We start from the raw sequence: 17,522 nt of genomic DNA on the forward strand, positions 1-17,522 counted from the left end.
CTAGAGAATTCTAGCTTGCCGTATTTGCATTCTGAGCAATTAATCCGTGCTGCTCTAAAGTACCAACAAGGAAGAAATACTTATCTTCGATTTACGTAACGTTATTCGCAAATGCATGTATTCGTGCACGTGTTGCGTATGTTATAAATGTTTTATCTGTCACGAGTGCAGTCAGGATTAGAGCATCGTGGAGATTGGAATCGGTGATAAAAAATAAGACGGAGCTTCTGAGAATATGAGTCAGATAGACAATGTCACGCATAGAAGAGACGGAATGGAAACGATTGTGGTACTGAGAATAAAAATCAGCGTACGAAGTTAAATGCTGTCGCGGTGTGAGCTTCGCATGAGTCACGTGCTGAAATTACAAGAATAACATATTACTGGTAATTGATTCCCATTCTGTCCCGCCCAGTATAATGGAGCTGGAATGAATTCATTCGAAAAGGTTGCGAGTGACATTGAAACACCAGGGGATCCAATTTTCGGTCACAGGATGTATATAAAACGAGGCTCTGTCTCGTTCGGCCACTCTTTTCCCTACCGAGCCCGCTTTCAAGTAAATTGGCGGTCTTGCTTAGTAGCTTGAAAGCGGGTTAGGTATCGATTTTCATCTAGAGAATAGTTTCATGCTTCAGGATCTGACTGATACGTACACAGACAATGTAACGACTCGATGCGTTCTACATTACACATTCAGAATTCATGCAATCTAAGACTGCTAATAAAAAATTATCTATTACTGCGATTCGACTAAAAATTCCATGTTTAAATTCCAGATCCGGAAGTGTTCACCCCATTGAGGTGCCCTATACTCTCGTAACAGCGACGGTGTGGGAGGAGGTCCACAAGCTTTGGATTTTAGGTAAGTCTTACGCTAATATCAAATAAAAAACACTAACTTTCAAGTCGTGGAAGAAGGTTCAAACACACTTCTACATCCACCAAGTGGTTGAATCGATAAGGGGGGCTGAATGAGATTCTGTGCAAGTCGCGTGGCGTTGTTTACGCAGTTTTTAATCGCGCTGTTCGAAGCGCAGAATCTTCTGGATCCGCGAACGCGGCGAGACGCGTCGCGACAGCGCGTTTTACAGGCGTCGTACGTATGCACGATGCGTCACGACGTCATAAGCGCGTGCATCCACGGCTGCGGGGAACGGGACCGGGGGACGGAGGGGGTTCCCTCGTGCAATACGAATGAATGGGCACGGCACGACATCCTGTCGGAAGAATGGATCGCGGGGAAGGAAGCGTCTGTCTGGCCTGCGCGTGCTCGTCCGCCGCGCGGGCTATTTCAAGAGTGCGCCGGCGTGCACACGGTACCAAAAGCGCAGCGACGCGACGACGAGGCAATCATAAAACTTTACGATCCTCTCCAGCCGGAATCGTTTAATCGTGGAGCGTTCGGTAACCTGGCCTGGACGGAGCCGTGCCGAGAAAATGCACACCGGGTTGAGGCTGGAGATACTTGCGAATTGAACGTGAAATTTTTAGCTTGCATCGCGAGCTTCAAATTCTTCGTCGAGGTTTCGACTGTCGGTACAAGCAGGGCTTGGTACTTTTACTGTTTAAAGTATTTGGTAAGTAGAGAGAAGTAGGAAGCAGCCACGGAAAATTGTGGAACTTCGAAGTTTTGGGATGTTAGTTTAAAGCTTGTAATGGAAAGTGGAAGCTGGCAGGTTGAAACATCTTGTGGTCCATGCGAAAATAGGAGGGGTTTAAGTCATTACTTTGCTACTGTGCAAGTAGTTTAAAAAATACAGCATTTCTTAAAAGTAGCACTTCGTATAAAGTTTGAGGGAAACTGTATTTGCAACAAGAACTTTTATCTCCGCTGCTGTTAAACACACCACCTTCGATCTTTTTTCATTTTGTTAGTACAGTGTTCTCCATTTTAATGAATTATTTATTTCATTCGTAGAGTCATTGTTACCGTACAAAGTAAAAATATGTCCCATTATAGGCATATTCTGTCATCTGTATTCTTTAAACGTCGTAGATTCACCTAATCCAACGATTTAATAGAAGTGCCACAGTGCCCGCTTTCAAGTGACGATTTCTATACCGAATTCGGATTGGAATCATCCCCACCACTCCGAGATCGCGGCACGTGCACCCGGTACCGAAAGCGCAGTGGCGCGACGATGGGGCAATCGTAAAACTTTACGATCCCTCTTCAGAGAGCATCGTTTGGTCGCGGGGAACGCTATTGGCCTCTCGACTACGTCCCGTTCCTGACGCGAGTGTACCTGACGCAAAAGTAACGCGCGCCATAACGGCACGCAGAACGGTGTTTCGCGAGAGCGTGCAGATACACTTCATTTGCAATGTTTAACCCACTATTTATCATTTTTGTTACGATTACTGCTATCATCGAACCGAAACTCTTGATTTTGAGGCAGCAAGCACGCATAAACTCTGAAGACTACTTTTAGAGTCACTATGTATAATAGATTGTTAACCCTTTGCACTTGAGAGGTGACTTTCAGTCACCATTAAGTTTCACGCAGCAAATCTACAATACCTAATGTTTCTTTAGGTTTCATTTCTTTGGAGCTCGAGCTCGAAGTTAGAATTCATGGCAATAGGATGCTAAGAAACATCTAGAGTTGCTGGCAGATACCAGAAAAGAGGCCACGAGTGCAAAGGGTTAATATTTGCACGTGTAATTTAGTGTAGAGTTTAAAATTGACCACATCGAAATTAGTCGTTCCAGAAATTTTTGTACCTTCAATTTCGAAGCGTTACCTTTCTTGAAAATCTTAGGTTCGACCACCAACATAATTTAGAGTAGGAAAAAAATTGATAAAGAAAGATAATCACGGCGCGGAGAATGGTAAATGGCCCAAGTGTCCTTGGGGGTCTCGGTAAAATGGTTTTCATTTTTCCTTTTCCTTTTCTTGGCGGTCTCGCGTTCCACTGGCGGGATAACGGGATTCCGGTTTCGCAGGCGCAATTAGGCGAAACGGAGCGCGAGGATAAACACTCGGCACGTCGATCGATATCCTGGTGCGAGAGTCGATTTATCGGAGTGATATTACGAAATCTCCGCGGGTTAGGCGCGCTAACTCGAAGCCTAGCCGATGCTCGCCTCGATTACCTTTTTAAATGAATCTATAGTTAGGTAGAAAGCATCGGTTTTCACGGTTTCTTGGATTAATTGTGAAAGCCGCATGCCATTGACGCCATTTTAACGTGCAGTGATACGAGTCTTTGAAAGGTGGGCAAAATTTCTAATTTATTTCTATTTGTGTGGATTCTCCAGAAGAAACTTTGAAACCACTAGTCTTTGGAAATAATTAATTCTTGTAATTGATTAAGGCTCGTACTAGAAGAGCCTCCAATTTTCAAATCAATGAAATCAATGTCAGGAAATCAATGAAAAGCCAATCTATTTTTTTGTTTTCCAGATCCACAGATTTATTTAATCGTAACTTTGTTTTGCTTCTCTTATTCTTGTTTATCAAGAATTTTCTTCAAGAGTTTCTCGATTATTTCATCTCGTTCAAGACGTTCAAATATTTTTGCTACGAAAAACGGCTTTTGTGGCCACAACGCGACGTGGATTGGCTCACCCGTGACAGCACTCTCTCGGATCGTGTCGGTTTCTCGAGTGACGAAATCGCGGGGCGTTTGAGCGTCGTTCGCGATGCATCGGAGCGTGGAGCATCCGATCTTTCGCAACGGAGGAACGCATCTGTTCTCGCGGCGAACGGGAATATGATTTATCGTCGACGCGCGAGATAGCGTGCAGCTTTAATTCGTTCCCGTTGCTCGTCGCGCATCGGGAAGGCAGGAAGTCGCTGCTTTATCGAGTCGTCCCGGTGAGTAATAGGCGTCCCTTTTTGCGTCTTCGATGCACGCGTGAACTACCCCGTGGTTATCGTCCAAGAAATTATGGGGGACCCTTTCCGAAAACTGGGACAGTTGAGAACGGATCGTAGGTTCAACGTTAACGAATTTCAGGGTTGGAGCACTTTGGCGTGGGGTTGGTTTAGAATTGAAGCGTTTTGTCATTGAAGCACTTTAGTGTTGATGCATTTGAGCATCGAATCAGTTTAGCACTGAAGAGTTTAAGCATTGAAGCACTTTAGCATCGAATCACTTTAGCATTGAAGCGTTTAAGCATTGAAGTATTTTAGTATTGAAGCTATTTGACATCGAATCACTTTAGCATCGAAGCGTTCCAGCATTGAAGCATTTTAGCATCGAATCACTTTAGCATTGAAGCGTTTCAGCATTGAAGCACTTTAGCATCGAATCACTTTAGCAGTGAAGCGTTTAAGCATTGAAGTATTTTAGTATTGAAGCTATTTGACATCGAATCACTTTAGCATCGAAGCGTTCCAGCATTGAAGCATTTTAGCATCGAATCACTTTAGCATCGAAGCGTTCCAGCATTGAAGCATTTTAGCATCGAATCACTTTAGCATTTTAGCATTTGAGCATTGAAGCATTTTGAATTAAAGTATTTGAGCATTGAAGCATTTGATTGCGACTCTTAAAACCAAAGCCTTCTCACAGTGGACATTAATTTTTCGAATCGTTTTCTACAAAAGAAAAGCATCTACAAATATTATTTTTTCAAAAGTGTCCAACACATAGAACAGAAGACGCAAGTGGGTTAAGCCGAAAACTAATCTCTTGTTTCACCGATAACCGATAAATCCACTTTTATTTGTCTGGTAGATAAATCAAACGGATTTATTTCTATTGGCCCGAAGTAATTTATTACTTTCAACTACTGATTTTTAATTTCTCTCGATAACATATTGTCGAATGTATCTTTATTTCTAAAATTAATGACAAAAGTAATTGAACGTTTCATCGAAATAGACTCCACTTCGAATAATTTGAAACTAAGTATTCAGATGTATGAAATTGCGTAAGGAATAAAACGAATTAAACCTTGTTGGTATGAGGAATAAAGAGTTCAATGCTTTTCTCTCCGCGAATGGAATACTTTATCCACTATTCCCTTTCGCTTTGTGCAACTTTATCGTTCCAGCTGGGCCTGGATTGAAACATCTCCCGCGGAGCGTTTTCATCGTCTATAAGTCTGCATTACTCTCGACTGTTTGAAACTACTCGGATGTTCGGCCTGTATCCGTCAAAGCTTTGTATCACAATGAAGACCGGTGTGCATTCCAATTGGAACTTTTTACGACAACTTCTGTCAGGTTTTATTGTATAGCGGCGCGATTCACGTAAAACCCGCCCGTAACTCGTACGATTCGATGTATCGATGATTTGGAGCACGGTTATCGCAACCGTTGCCCCTGTTACCTCGAGGATTTAATAGTCGACGGAACATCGAGGACGTAACATGTCGGTGCGCCCGAGAAAATTGTTTTCACTCGCGTAATTAACGTCCATGGAGCATTGTTGAGTGTCGAAATTAGAATCAATTGGACGCAAGCATCGTTAGGGAAGAATAAAGAATTAATTAGAGTTTAGTGGAAACTCATTTCATTACGAAATCTATGATTTCAGTGCCCAATTACTTCTGTGGAGGACCTTATGTGGGTCGAATACACGTTTCTTTTGGGAAAGAAAGTTTTCGAACTAAATTAAAAATACGGAAAACTTTATATCATTGAGCACTGCGTCACTTTAGCGATGAAGCTATTTGATATCGAATCACTTTAGTGCTGAAGCATTTAAACATTGAAGCACAGATGCGTTTCAGCATTGAAACATTTTAGCATCGCATCACTTTAGAACTGAAGCGTTTTAGCATTGAATCACTTCGGTATTGAAGCATTTAAGTATTGAAGCATCGAAGCATTTGAGCATTGAAATATTTTAGCATCGAATCACTTTGGAATTGAAGCGTTTTGCCATCGAATTACTTTAACATTGAATCACTTCAGTACTGAAGCATTTTAGCATCGAAGCATTTAAGCATTTAAGCATATCAGCATTTAAGCATTTAAGCATTTAAGCATTTAAGCATTTAAGCATTGAAGCATTTGAGCATTGAAACATTTTACCATCGAATCACTTTAGCACTTACACGTTTTAGCATTGAAGCGTTTTAGCATCGAATCACTACAGTACTGAAGCGTTTCACCATTGAAGCATTATACCATTTAAGCACTAAAATCAACTCTACCGCCAATTTTATTACTTGTATTGAATAATTTGTGACGTGAAGCAGTCACAGTATTCCATTCAGGTTTTCCAGTCTCCTTGACCAAGATTTTTCAGTCCCGTCAACCTACAAAGTTTACGCTAGTAATTTGTACCTCTATCCTCGCGAACTGACTCTAATTAACGCTTTGACACTAACCACACATCTCAGATAATTGATTCGAGGCAGCATTTCAGTGGCAGGACAGTGGTTGCACTGTGTTTCAGCGACGTCAAGCTACGACCCTGAGAAAAGTCCTAGAACAAACCGCGAGAACGTAAACGTTGCTCTGTGCTCCATTGTTAGCCTCTTTATATTCCACCGTTTTTTCGCCTCTAGTTCTCCAGGCTACTTCACGGTAAATGTATGGTTCAAGTGCATGCGTGTAGGTCACTGCTGACTCGACGTCCCTGTTCGTTGACACTAACAAGCTACTAAAAACTCAATTAGTGACCATTTCCACGCAAGATACTTCAATTTCTGAAAGATTTACACAGAAAGTTTCTTAAAAAAATCTAACCTCTCTATATACACGATAAATTTTAAGAACACAGGACGATCTCGTCACTGAGTATAAATTTTAATAAAACTCTATAAATAGTACTTCTCTCGGCATCCACTCATTTCTTCGTGAGAACATCAAACAATGCTTTAAATGCATCTCGAAGTGAATTTAATTTAACATACAAAGTTTTAACAAACTGCCTCGATATTAAAGAAAAAATCCAAGTGAATCTTAATCGTCTCGATGCTTTTTCTGGTCGTTATCGTGAGATCGTAGCCAGCCAACCTTGGTCGTTAATCTCGTTCGTTGTGGATCCACGTCGGGGGGTTATTTCAGGCGGAAGTGCAACGGGGCTTAGTTTACGCGCGCTAAGCCTCTCTGGAAGGGCGTGCGAGTGATCCGAAAGTGGACGCGCCGGCTCCAAATTTAACTCCGGCGTCTGGTGCACGGCGCTCCGCGTCTCGGGAATGGTCCCGTTTTAAAGTGGCTCGCGGTTTAAACAAAAAGAACGCCCGGGGAACGCACGAGGGATGTTAACGGAGGCGCATAGCCAGCCTGTGCGTCGAAGGACGCGATCGGCACGCGACGGCATGATAAATTTAGCCCGACTTGGATTTTCCTGTCGGTAGGAATTATGTGGTGCGGATGAAGACGATATTCTTAAATATACGTGGTGTAAAATTAGGTGCCAGGGGGAGATAATGGGTCTGGGATGACGGATGCAGTGATGCATTCGTAAAAACATGCATGCATTCTAAGTGGAAATTGATGGGGACGAACTCTATCGATAGATTGATTCTTCGTGTAAAAAGGAGTCGAAAAGTCCCTTACAGCTTTGCGATTGGAAGCGTGGTTACTTAGATCTGAGTTTTTAAAGTTCATTGGGGGGGGACAAGCAGCGCGCCATGTTTGTTTGAGGCAGCTGATAGCGCCAATGCAAGCGCAGTCACTCGCGACAAACTTCGATCGCTTATATTTCGGCAACGAGGGCTCCTATTGGAAATCGAGAAAGGACTTCCCGACGCGTATCAGCGTGAGGAATCTATTTTTAAGAAGGGTCTACTAATAAAGTACTCGATTAGAATTCGTGAAAGGATCCAGACCTCTAGTACCAAAATAAATGATCTTGTTGAGAAGCGATAGTTGCTCGTTCCCAGTAGATGTTGCTTCCTCTCGGGCGACATCGGGTTTCATGGAACACGAGACAAGTAGAACGGTTCTCAGCGGCAAAAGCTCTCGGTAGAAAAGTCAATCAATCCGTAAGCTCGTCGACGTACTCCGATTCGATTTCACCGATCGTACGTCACGAGCCGTCCGTTGCAGTTGCTCGCGGCTCCCTCTTCTTCTAAGGGTTAAAATGTCAGAAGCTCAAAGGTCATGCGTCGATCGACCGACATTCACCGCGGCGGCGGCGGCGGGCGGCCATTGTCTCGCGCCGCTAATCAGAATCTCGACGCGACGGAAGCGCGGGCTCCAGTCATCGTGATGCAAATTTCCCCTCGTGATCTGCTAAATATTCCTGTCCCGTTAACCCATCGAGGTCCCGTGTCGAGTCTCACTCGACACTCCTCCTACAGGCAGTCGTTGGAACTTAAAATTTGAGAAATAATTTCGAGGAGTGAATGGAACCCGAAACCAACCATGGTATAGTCTGGTACAATGATTTGTTTAACTAAGACTTTGTGCTCTATTGATTAGTACTATTGCATAGGGAATAGTGTATTGTTTGTTCGCATATTTAGAGGAATTGAAATACTGGATTCTTATAATACAGAGCTACGGAGCAATCTACTTGCATTTTCAATCTTCGTTATGTCGAAATCTTTCATTCTGGAACACCCAGATAGAAAACAGTTCCTCCCAACGCAGGAATTCCAGTCTCGGCGTGAACTGCCAGTTGATCTGGAAGCCAGCGAACGGGTCTGGCTTCAACCTTGAAGAAACGAACGTGGTTAGAAAGTGTCCATCGGCGGCCGGCGATTAGGTACGCGCGATGACGAGTGAGAACGCGTGAAAGGATCGCGCGGGTACGGAATCCGCGAGATTCTCCCGCGGAGACTCGACGCACTTTCCATGCACGCCGATTGCCGCGAAAGTGGGTGTGCATCGGCGCCGATTAGCATAAACGTGGGGTGCGAGGTGCCAACGATGCCGTCGAGGAACGCGGGGAGAAGCTTTGTGGAGTCTACAGCGGAAACGTGGCTGGGGGGAGGGCGGTACGCTAAAGGAAATGGGGTATTGTGAGATAGTCGTCGATTAAGACGTTATCGGATGACGGCAAGGTGTCCTGGATTCACGAATTCATCTTTAGATCGACTTGAATCCGACTCATAAGTGACATTCAAAAATCACGATTCAATTCATAATTGATTATTATTCGTAATTCTAATTCAATTTACAATCGATTTTCATTCATAATTACAATTAAATTCAGAATTGATTTTTGTTGATAAGTGTAATTGAATTTCTGACGTAACTTATGATTGATTATGATCCCTGAATAAAATTCAAGCTAAAATTGATCCCATCTCGTAACCAGAATCCATTTATAATTATGATTCATAAATGATTCTAACCCACTGCACAATTTGCTGATTTAACCCGACTTGAATCACCATCAACGTCATTGTCGTCATCGATAACGGTACTAGAGTTATGAAGAGACCTCCCAGCGTAATGAAGTCATCCGATCATCGACGATTTATGACTTTTGAACAGTAGCGCACGAGAGAAGAGAGGTGGGTGGCGTGGAGAGCTGGAGAAAGCAGTTTTTCCCAGCAGCCTCCCGATAAGCCTTTTCATACGCGATGCCGACAGAGATAAAAGATAGGCACGCGTGCAAATAATCCATTTCGCGCGGGAGGATGCCTGATTGGCCGAGAGCCACTGCCAATGCCGCGCGCCACGCAAAAGCGAGACCTTGGCTCTATCACAAAAGACGCCACGGGACTGACTTTCACTTGTTACGAGCGAATTCACGCGGTCGTGCATTTTTCCCAGTAATTAAGCCGTACGCGCCTAGGCTCGAATTACCAAAGGTAATTAGCATCGATTCTTTATCGTGGCGCAGCTCTTTGAAGGGAAGTCGACTATACCATCGAACCTAGATTCGATACGCATGGACGCAAAATAAGTATATGAGTAGACGTGACACTTTCGAATGGCTTGGAGCATCGAAGGTTGATCTATTTTAGACTCCTCTTTCACTAGAGCGACGAGGTTCGAAGAATTATCAGTGTTGAAGCTTCAAGTCGGTTTTTCACTTGAATGTCAGGATTGAAAGATGTATCGGTCGATAGCTGACTGCATCTTGAATCTTTAAGCTATCGTTCCACCTAAACATTGGTGTGGTAAAAGTTATTACTTGACATGCATTTGTATGTCGAACCTTAAAGCTCTTCTTTCACCTAAATGAGGGGATTATAGAATTATTACATGGCAGTCGATTCTACGTCGGACCATTAATCCCTTCTTCCACTTGAACTACCTAATCTAGAGCCCACATAATGACAGGAACCATTACCTCACATATACTTTTTCGTCAACATTTAAGCCCTTCTTCCACTTAAACTCCACAACCAAAGAAACCATTACCCCACCTATACTTTAACCTTTAAGCCCTTCTTCCACTTAAACTCCACCACCAAAGAAACCGATACCTTACATTTACTCAACTTTTAAGCCCCCCTTTCACCTAAACTCCACTACTAAAAGTGCCACCTGCCAATCCTGTACGCGTCCTCTGAAATACCAGAAACGATTTTGATCTAGGCTCCAACGTTTCGCGTTCGTCTTACTATAGGCTTGTTTCGATTCAGTTTTCTCAGGGTGGGAAGGCGGAGGGGTTCGGTGGTAATTGAATTCAATTACCGTCGAGAATGACGGTTCTAATCGAGCTCCAATCGAGCGGTCTCGCGCAAAAGGAGAAAGAGAAAGAAGGATAGGGAGGAACAATCACGGACGTCGGTTTCCGAGGAAAGTTCGTAACGACGAAACGGAAGTTAGGAGAGCGCGGAGTCTTCGACACAGATTCCTGGACGGCCGACGACGAACGGTACTCCTCTTCGTGTTCGTTAACTTCTATTGGCGAATCTAGTCGGCGAACACTCGCGGCATTAATATGTATTCCACCGCTCGTGCAACTTCGCCAGGGACCAGTTGAGCAGGTAAACGGCGAATCGTTTTAACCTCCTGCATTGTTCTTTGATTCTTTTGCTGAATAGTATCAAAAAATGGAAAGTGTTCACTGCCTGTTAGGATGAATATTGTCACGGTCCCAGTCGAAGGAGATGGGGGAAGGGGGAGGACGTTTTATCGAATGGAGCGTTTCGCGTGGTTTATGTACGTTCCTGCCAGAGTTATGCGTTTCTTCGGCAACCGATGGCAAACGTGCTGGCACGTAGCGGAACTTTGCCCCATACGTGGTCCCCACGAGGAATCCCTGCCCCCCAGTGTCTGGGCACGGGTCCACAGCTCCCTCTGGTGTTAGTATATACAACACCGACTTGCGCGCGCATCTATCGCGCTACAAGGCGATCGCTTTTAAAATAAAACGGATGCCTCGATACAGTGGGTTTGATGAATGAAAACAATCAGTTTATTGTATGAAACGAATTAATCTGAAAATAACCTAGCGCATGAAATAATATGAAAGTCTATCGAACGAATCAATACGAAATGATTAATTTACCTACGAAGACAGTTTCATTTTACTTCATTTTTGTTTTGTCTCATCATTAAAATTCACCACTCACAATCCGCATCCTAGGAATTTAATCTTCAGCTTGCCATTTGATCGCTCACCTTCCAAACACAATACCACGGCACGCCGCCATCAAAACGTCTATCCACTATCCGAACGAAGACCTTGAATCGAACTCCTTCCTCCCCGGATCAAAAGATTGACGATCCCAAACGGCCACGGTGATCGTAACTTACCTTCGTCGAGATTGCGATTCGAAACGATCACCCAGTACACCACAGACGCGTGCATGCACGCGATAGTGTGGCATGTGTGTGTGTGTGTGTGGGTAACATTGGCGGGTGTGCAGGTGACTTTACGGTATATTGGTTCGCTCGAACGTCACACGCAGGAATGAGAATAGTGAATGTGCCTAGGCTCCGATCGGAATATAAATCCGACAAGTTGTTGCGCGGGTTTCTTGCCAGCCGAGGAATTTGTCTTGTTCGATCCCGCCAGCTGGCGAATCGACCGCTGGGGAAACACAATGGCACCGGGACTGAGAGCGCGGAAACCGTCCTGGCCGAGCAGAGGAAACGCCGGGATTCAACGCGAACGACAGAGGCATTGACCTCTTTGGCGACTCGCGCGAGTGACACCGCACGCGTGCGAAACGCAGCGAGCGCGAGTGCATTCCCCCGATCGTTCGCGATCCCAGCAATTTTCTCTGCAATTTTCTTTCGCGGAATCGAATGGAAACGCGAGGCAAATTCCACGTTGAATCGACCGGTTTCGCGACTTCCGGGTGAGCAATTAGACTGATATTGGAGTATGTCGTACTACACGCGATATTAGGGGGGGTTTATGTCATCGTTTTGCTGAATTCTAAATCGCACGAAGAGTAGAAGCATTAAAAGTTCGTAATTTTCATCAATTTCTATGGAAAATACCTTTGGAAATTAATTTTTAATCTTGGAAATATTCTAGATACGACCTTTCTCTTTTTTTTTTTTGGTTTTATTTGATAAGGTTGCACCCCTCTGAGTAAAGTTTCTGAAACTAATTTTCGCCAGTCGTTAAATTAACATCAATGTATCGTTCAATTTGAAATATTGTGAGGAGTTCAAAGACGCAAGCAAGGATGACTCAGGGCTCGGGTGACAGACAGTTTTGCACTAAGCCTGGATTATTTGCTTTAACGATGCACACTTAGCCAGTCAGGGTTGGCAGAGTGCGCAGCACAGAGAATTGCCACCTTTCAAGATGAGTGCAGCCTCTGCTAAGCAAATTTCACGCGGAGGACTTCGAACTGGAGTCCCAACCGCTAACACGCGTTGCGTAATCATCGATAATTGCAAAGATAACGTGTCCTCAAAGCGAGAGAGGCTGAGGCAGAGAATTCTAGGGCATTGGCTAAAGATAGAAGTAACGTCTTCGCGATCCATTTTGTCGAACTTGGTGAATAGATAGATGGATGGATATGTTTTAAGGCCAATTATATAGAGTGCAAAATGCATTAGGAAATATACATAATGCATACAATCACTTCCATACGTATTCGTACCCTCTATATTTATTAATGAAATTTGTTTAATTGAAATAAATGCGTCATGTTTCCAAATAAAATCGTAATTGAGAGATGTGCTGCAATCAGAGGCAACTCTATTTTTTTATGGTTTTCAGATCAGAACATAATCACGGATTTGAAACGCTCCTTTTTTTTTTGTGGTGCAATAAGGGGAAAAGTTTGAAAAAATGGAGCTGCGTACTTATCGATGCAACACCCCTCAATTGTAAATATATAGACGTGCGAAGTTTATTCATGAACGTATTTATAATGGAAAATTGATTTGGAAACGTGAAGCCTATAGAGGGTACGAATACTTATGGGACTGACTGTATATGTTTAATAAGGAACAAAAAATTAAATAGCAATTGAATAATAATTTAAAATACATGGAGTATTGGCATCCAGTACTGAATCTTTGGAAAGCCTTCCTTTTAATGCCCCTTATAATTTATTTTACGTGGATCCCGAACGCTCCCTGGCAGGCTCAGCGTCACGAACGATCGGGCCTTTGTGCAATGCACGGCTGAGTCGCCTTGAAAGTTCGAGCGGGAAAGGTTACGCGGACGTTTCATGCGCTGAAAGAATCGGGACGCCGTTAGCGTTGGTCAGGGATAACCTTTCGAATTCGCCACTCGTTTCTTTAACCATCGCTCCGAGACCGCTCGCTATCGCGATGAATTACGATCCATAATTACCATTGGCCCATCCATTCCTTATTTCTCAGAACGAAATTTAGGGGCTCTTCGATGAAGACAATCATCTCGAGAGGTAGTATAATAGAGTAGAAGAATATTCTTAGAAAGAATATATTTATAATTGTAAGATATATTGCAGATAAAATATTGCAGATGTTGAATTGATCAAAAGTTGAATTTTGAATTTTTAATTTTTAATTCTATGTTTCGGTCGAGGTCTGTTAGGTTTAAATCACGTGCACGCAGTGAAGCATGATCTACGCGTAGAGTTCCAAGAAAAATGGGCGGGATCGCCCGAGTCATATTGGTCCGCCTCGCTGACCCGTCACGATATATACGTGACCTGCCGCGCTTATGACTGCGGCTATCCTAGACTTTCTCCTGTCGGGAGTCGCCTTCCCACGTTCTTTCGTCTGCGATATCTTATGAATCTAACTAATGTTCGCGCGGATGTGGTGGCAACCGGAAGAGATTCTCCGCGCTTGGTTACTTTCCCGTCTGTCACCAAACGTAACATAGGAAGAAGCTTCTCTCGATCAAAAAGTAAACTTCTCGGTCTTTTGCATTTCCTGATATTCCGAGATGCTCTAGGCTAAGTCTGCTTACAAAGCAGGATGGATTCAGTGTAACAACCACGTGGAATAAAACTTTCGTTAAGTATAATACACGCACTGATTAAAATAAATAAATCAAATAGTAGTTATCTTCCTTGAGGCTTCGTTTCAGGCAGTAGCCAGTCTTCGAAGCACTTTGTGCGGAAAAACCTTATCCCACCCTTTCGATTCGTTTTTCATAGAAGAATACAAACCATCCACAGACCAAGTATCATAAACACATTCCCAACGTATACACAAGGATCATTGACTCTTCTAACTATCATCACAATTCCAATTCCGACACGATTCCAGCATCCCAGTTTCGGTGTTCCATCCTCTTCGCCAGATTCCTCCTCAGGCAAGGCGGTAGCAACGAAAGCCCAGCTTGGTTAAATGAAAAAAACTAGGCTCGAGCGTTTCTAAGATGATCGAAACTCTCTCCCAGCGTCAGCACGTGACGCCTCTGTTCCGGAGTCGATCCACGGCGTCCGCGGCAATGAGCACAAGGTCTCCGGACCCGGTTTCCTCCTTTTTTTTTTCTTCTCTCCACTCCCACCGTTCCTCCCAGGACATCGCCGTTCTTACCTGCCCCTGAAACACCTCGACCCGTTCTGGGACGACCTAACGAGGCGCGATACAATTAATGCGAAGCCCTACTTCGCGACCGATGCACCCAGACCGGAGGTTTTTCCTTTCCTTCGCGCGTTTAATTACCTGCTAGAAGAAACGGCCGCCTAATGAGGTCGTTCTCGATTCTACGTTGCGCGAACGGCCAACTAATTCCAATATCCGCGAAATACCTTCCCCCTCCCCCCCTCTCCCCTCCCGCCGTCCCGCCCCATCCGCAGACTGCTCTTGGGTACTCTGGATCGCGTCGCGGCGTTAATTAGCGCCGGGGAACTTCGGACACCCGGCTCTTTTGTCTTCCTGGCTGGTCGAGGGGGATCCTCTCGGGGCCTGATCGATACTCCTTTGCCTGGAAACTTTCGTTGAGGAACTAGGGGGGGAGGAGGAGGGATGAAGAAGGAGCAAGGGTAGCTGGAAACGTTGTTGCTGAAGTTTCTTGAAAATGAACGTATGAAATCTTCTCGCTTTGAGCAGTCGACGCTTTCGATCATGTTGGGAGCAAAGAGGGAAAGAGGTGAAGAGGATGTTGATTGCCTTTGTGCTTTGAACCAAACGTGCAACATTATTTTACATCGTGGTTTGTAATTCTTGCATGAAAAATGAATCGAAAAGGTGCGATAAAGTTTTTTCATAGGAACGTTAGTTTCGGAGAAAAGTTACTCCGAAGAGTGCCCACCGCGCAACGCTCGGGGCAATTGTGCCCCGCATCGCTTCGGAGTCGTTATCGTTTGAAAAGAAGCATTGTACCAGGAAATTTGATTCTACAGTTTCGATTCGTTTTTACGTGGAGAATCCAAAGACGATGTGTAAAAATAGTAACCTCCGTGGTGTCAGAATTGGTAGCGTGACTTTGATCGACTGACATAGTTTCCTTCCAATCGCCACGTGATTCACCTTGTCGCCAGAATAGCCTTCCTCTTCGATCGATCATTCTCGACATTTACAGCTCTTATATTTACTAGCTGCGAAAATCCGGTGACAGAAATCGACGCGAACTCGACGATCACACGTCAAACTTCGAAGTACGGGCCACGAAAGAAGCTCGCTGCAGCACAGTTCGAAAACTTCGGGAAACAGCGTCGTCCCCAGCGGCCAAAGAAATCGTCCTCCGAATGGACGTGACTTAATTAAAAGAAAACAAATCTGGAATTACTCGGACCGCCGCACGCCTCGCGGTACATAAATTTCTAAATTCCGCGTTCAATAATTCATGAGTGGCGCGAGTCGGTGATTAAACGATGATTAAGAGAACGCTTGAATGTTTTAAAACCCCGTTTAAATTTCACTCCCAGCAACCCGAGTAATTGGAACCAACGGGTCGGGCCGGGGCTCGTTTAATCGTTGATAAAAATAACGAAAAATTGCGCCAGAACGTCCGACGTGCAAATTTCTCTGTTTGTCGAGCAACCTGGGGCGATATTTCGCTGTGAAATTCATCGTTGCCGGAAGAGATCGAGCAAGTACCGCGAGAGGCTTTTTAACGCCGCGTTGTACGATAGCCATAAGGCAATAATTAATCACAGGTAGCGTCACAATCAGCTCAAACTTTCCAGTTTTTAATTTTTGGTTACTGATACAAGTGAAATTGAATGCTCTGATATTGGGAAATTTAGGAAGAGATTTTACAAGATGATATACAGTCAATCCCATAAGTCAGTCTAAATTAAATGACAAGTTTGGTGTTTCCAAATAAATGTTTCATTATAAATATATCCACGTGCAAAGTTTATTCGTGTATATATGTAGTTATAATGAAAAACTTATTTGAAATCGTCTAGCCTATCATTTGATTTAGAAAAAATTTCTTTAACAGACACAAAAGGTACGACTACTTATGGGACTGACTGTATATTAATCTTCGACTAACAAACTTAAAGGACGATCTGTGCTCTGCAAAGAAAATAAAAAAAAAATTTACAAATCTAATTTGTGAGTTTTGTACATTTTAGAGGTTATTTTGCATTCTACCATCTAAAACAGAAATACCGAATATAAAGAAATATAATGAAACGTATCTGTTCTAATGAAAAACCTAACATTCTAAACATTCTGATGACAGAATCAAGGATCAGGTAGGTGGGTTAAAAACTATCCCACCTTTTGCTTAGCTTTACTATCTTGTTTAAAGTTTTTCATTCATGTTGCAATACTATGAACTAATGATAAAAGTACAATAAGTGGAATCAGAAATGTATGCAAATCAATTACTTCTAAGTTGTTAGTGAGTTTGATACAAGATTATTGGCACTGTTCTCCTGTGGAGCTTGAATTTTCTTTTTCTTTTATAATCGTGTGCCTAAAAGAGTCGAGGTACTCAAATAACAAATGGTTGACGTCCTTAATAGAGGAAGGAGTTTGTCATACGGATAGCAGAGCGTTAAAATCCATTTTAGCGGGAACAGGGACGATTTCTAATTGGTCTGGGACGATCCGTCGCGACGTTGCCCTGAATAGATCGCCTATGGGGCGGGAAAAGTCGCTTAGAGAGCGTCCCGTGGACTCTGGTCGGGCAACCGGAACTCGATCGTCCGCGTATACGGCGATCCCGGAAACGTTGATTCAGAAAGAAGTTCACGATTCACAATGCCAGGTTCCATGACCTGCGATGGACGAGGTTTCGCGAGAGTTGCGAAAAAACTGGACCTGGTTACTATGTCACCCGTTCCTGGAAGCGCCTCTCGCTGGGGCCGCTTTCTGTCTGTGGCTAACTCTTCC

The 17,522-nt window shown here is 43.8% G+C and overlaps 1 protein-coding gene across 5 annotated transcripts in view; it reads left to right on the forward strand.

The window, feature by feature from the left end:
* LOC128874590 (uncharacterized) overlaps positions 1-17,522 on the forward strand; it is a 77,759-nt gene that overhangs the window by 16,096 nt on the left and 44,141 nt on the right. For all 5 annotated transcript variants that reach the window (XM_054119442.1, XM_054119447.1, XM_054119443.1 and 2 more), the window contains one exon: positions 780-865. The gene's annotated coding sequence lies outside the window, so the exon portion shown is untranslated. The remainder of the gene's footprint in view (positions 1-779; positions 866-17,522) is intronic.

Source organism: Hylaeus volcanicus, chromosome 4 (assembly GCF_026283585.1).
Source record: "Hylaeus volcanicus isolate JK05 chromosome 4, UHH_iyHylVolc1.0_haploid, whole genome shotgun sequence".
In the NCBI taxonomy this organism is placed as follows: domain Eukaryota; kingdom Metazoa; phylum Arthropoda; class Insecta; order Hymenoptera; family Colletidae; genus Hylaeus; species Hylaeus volcanicus.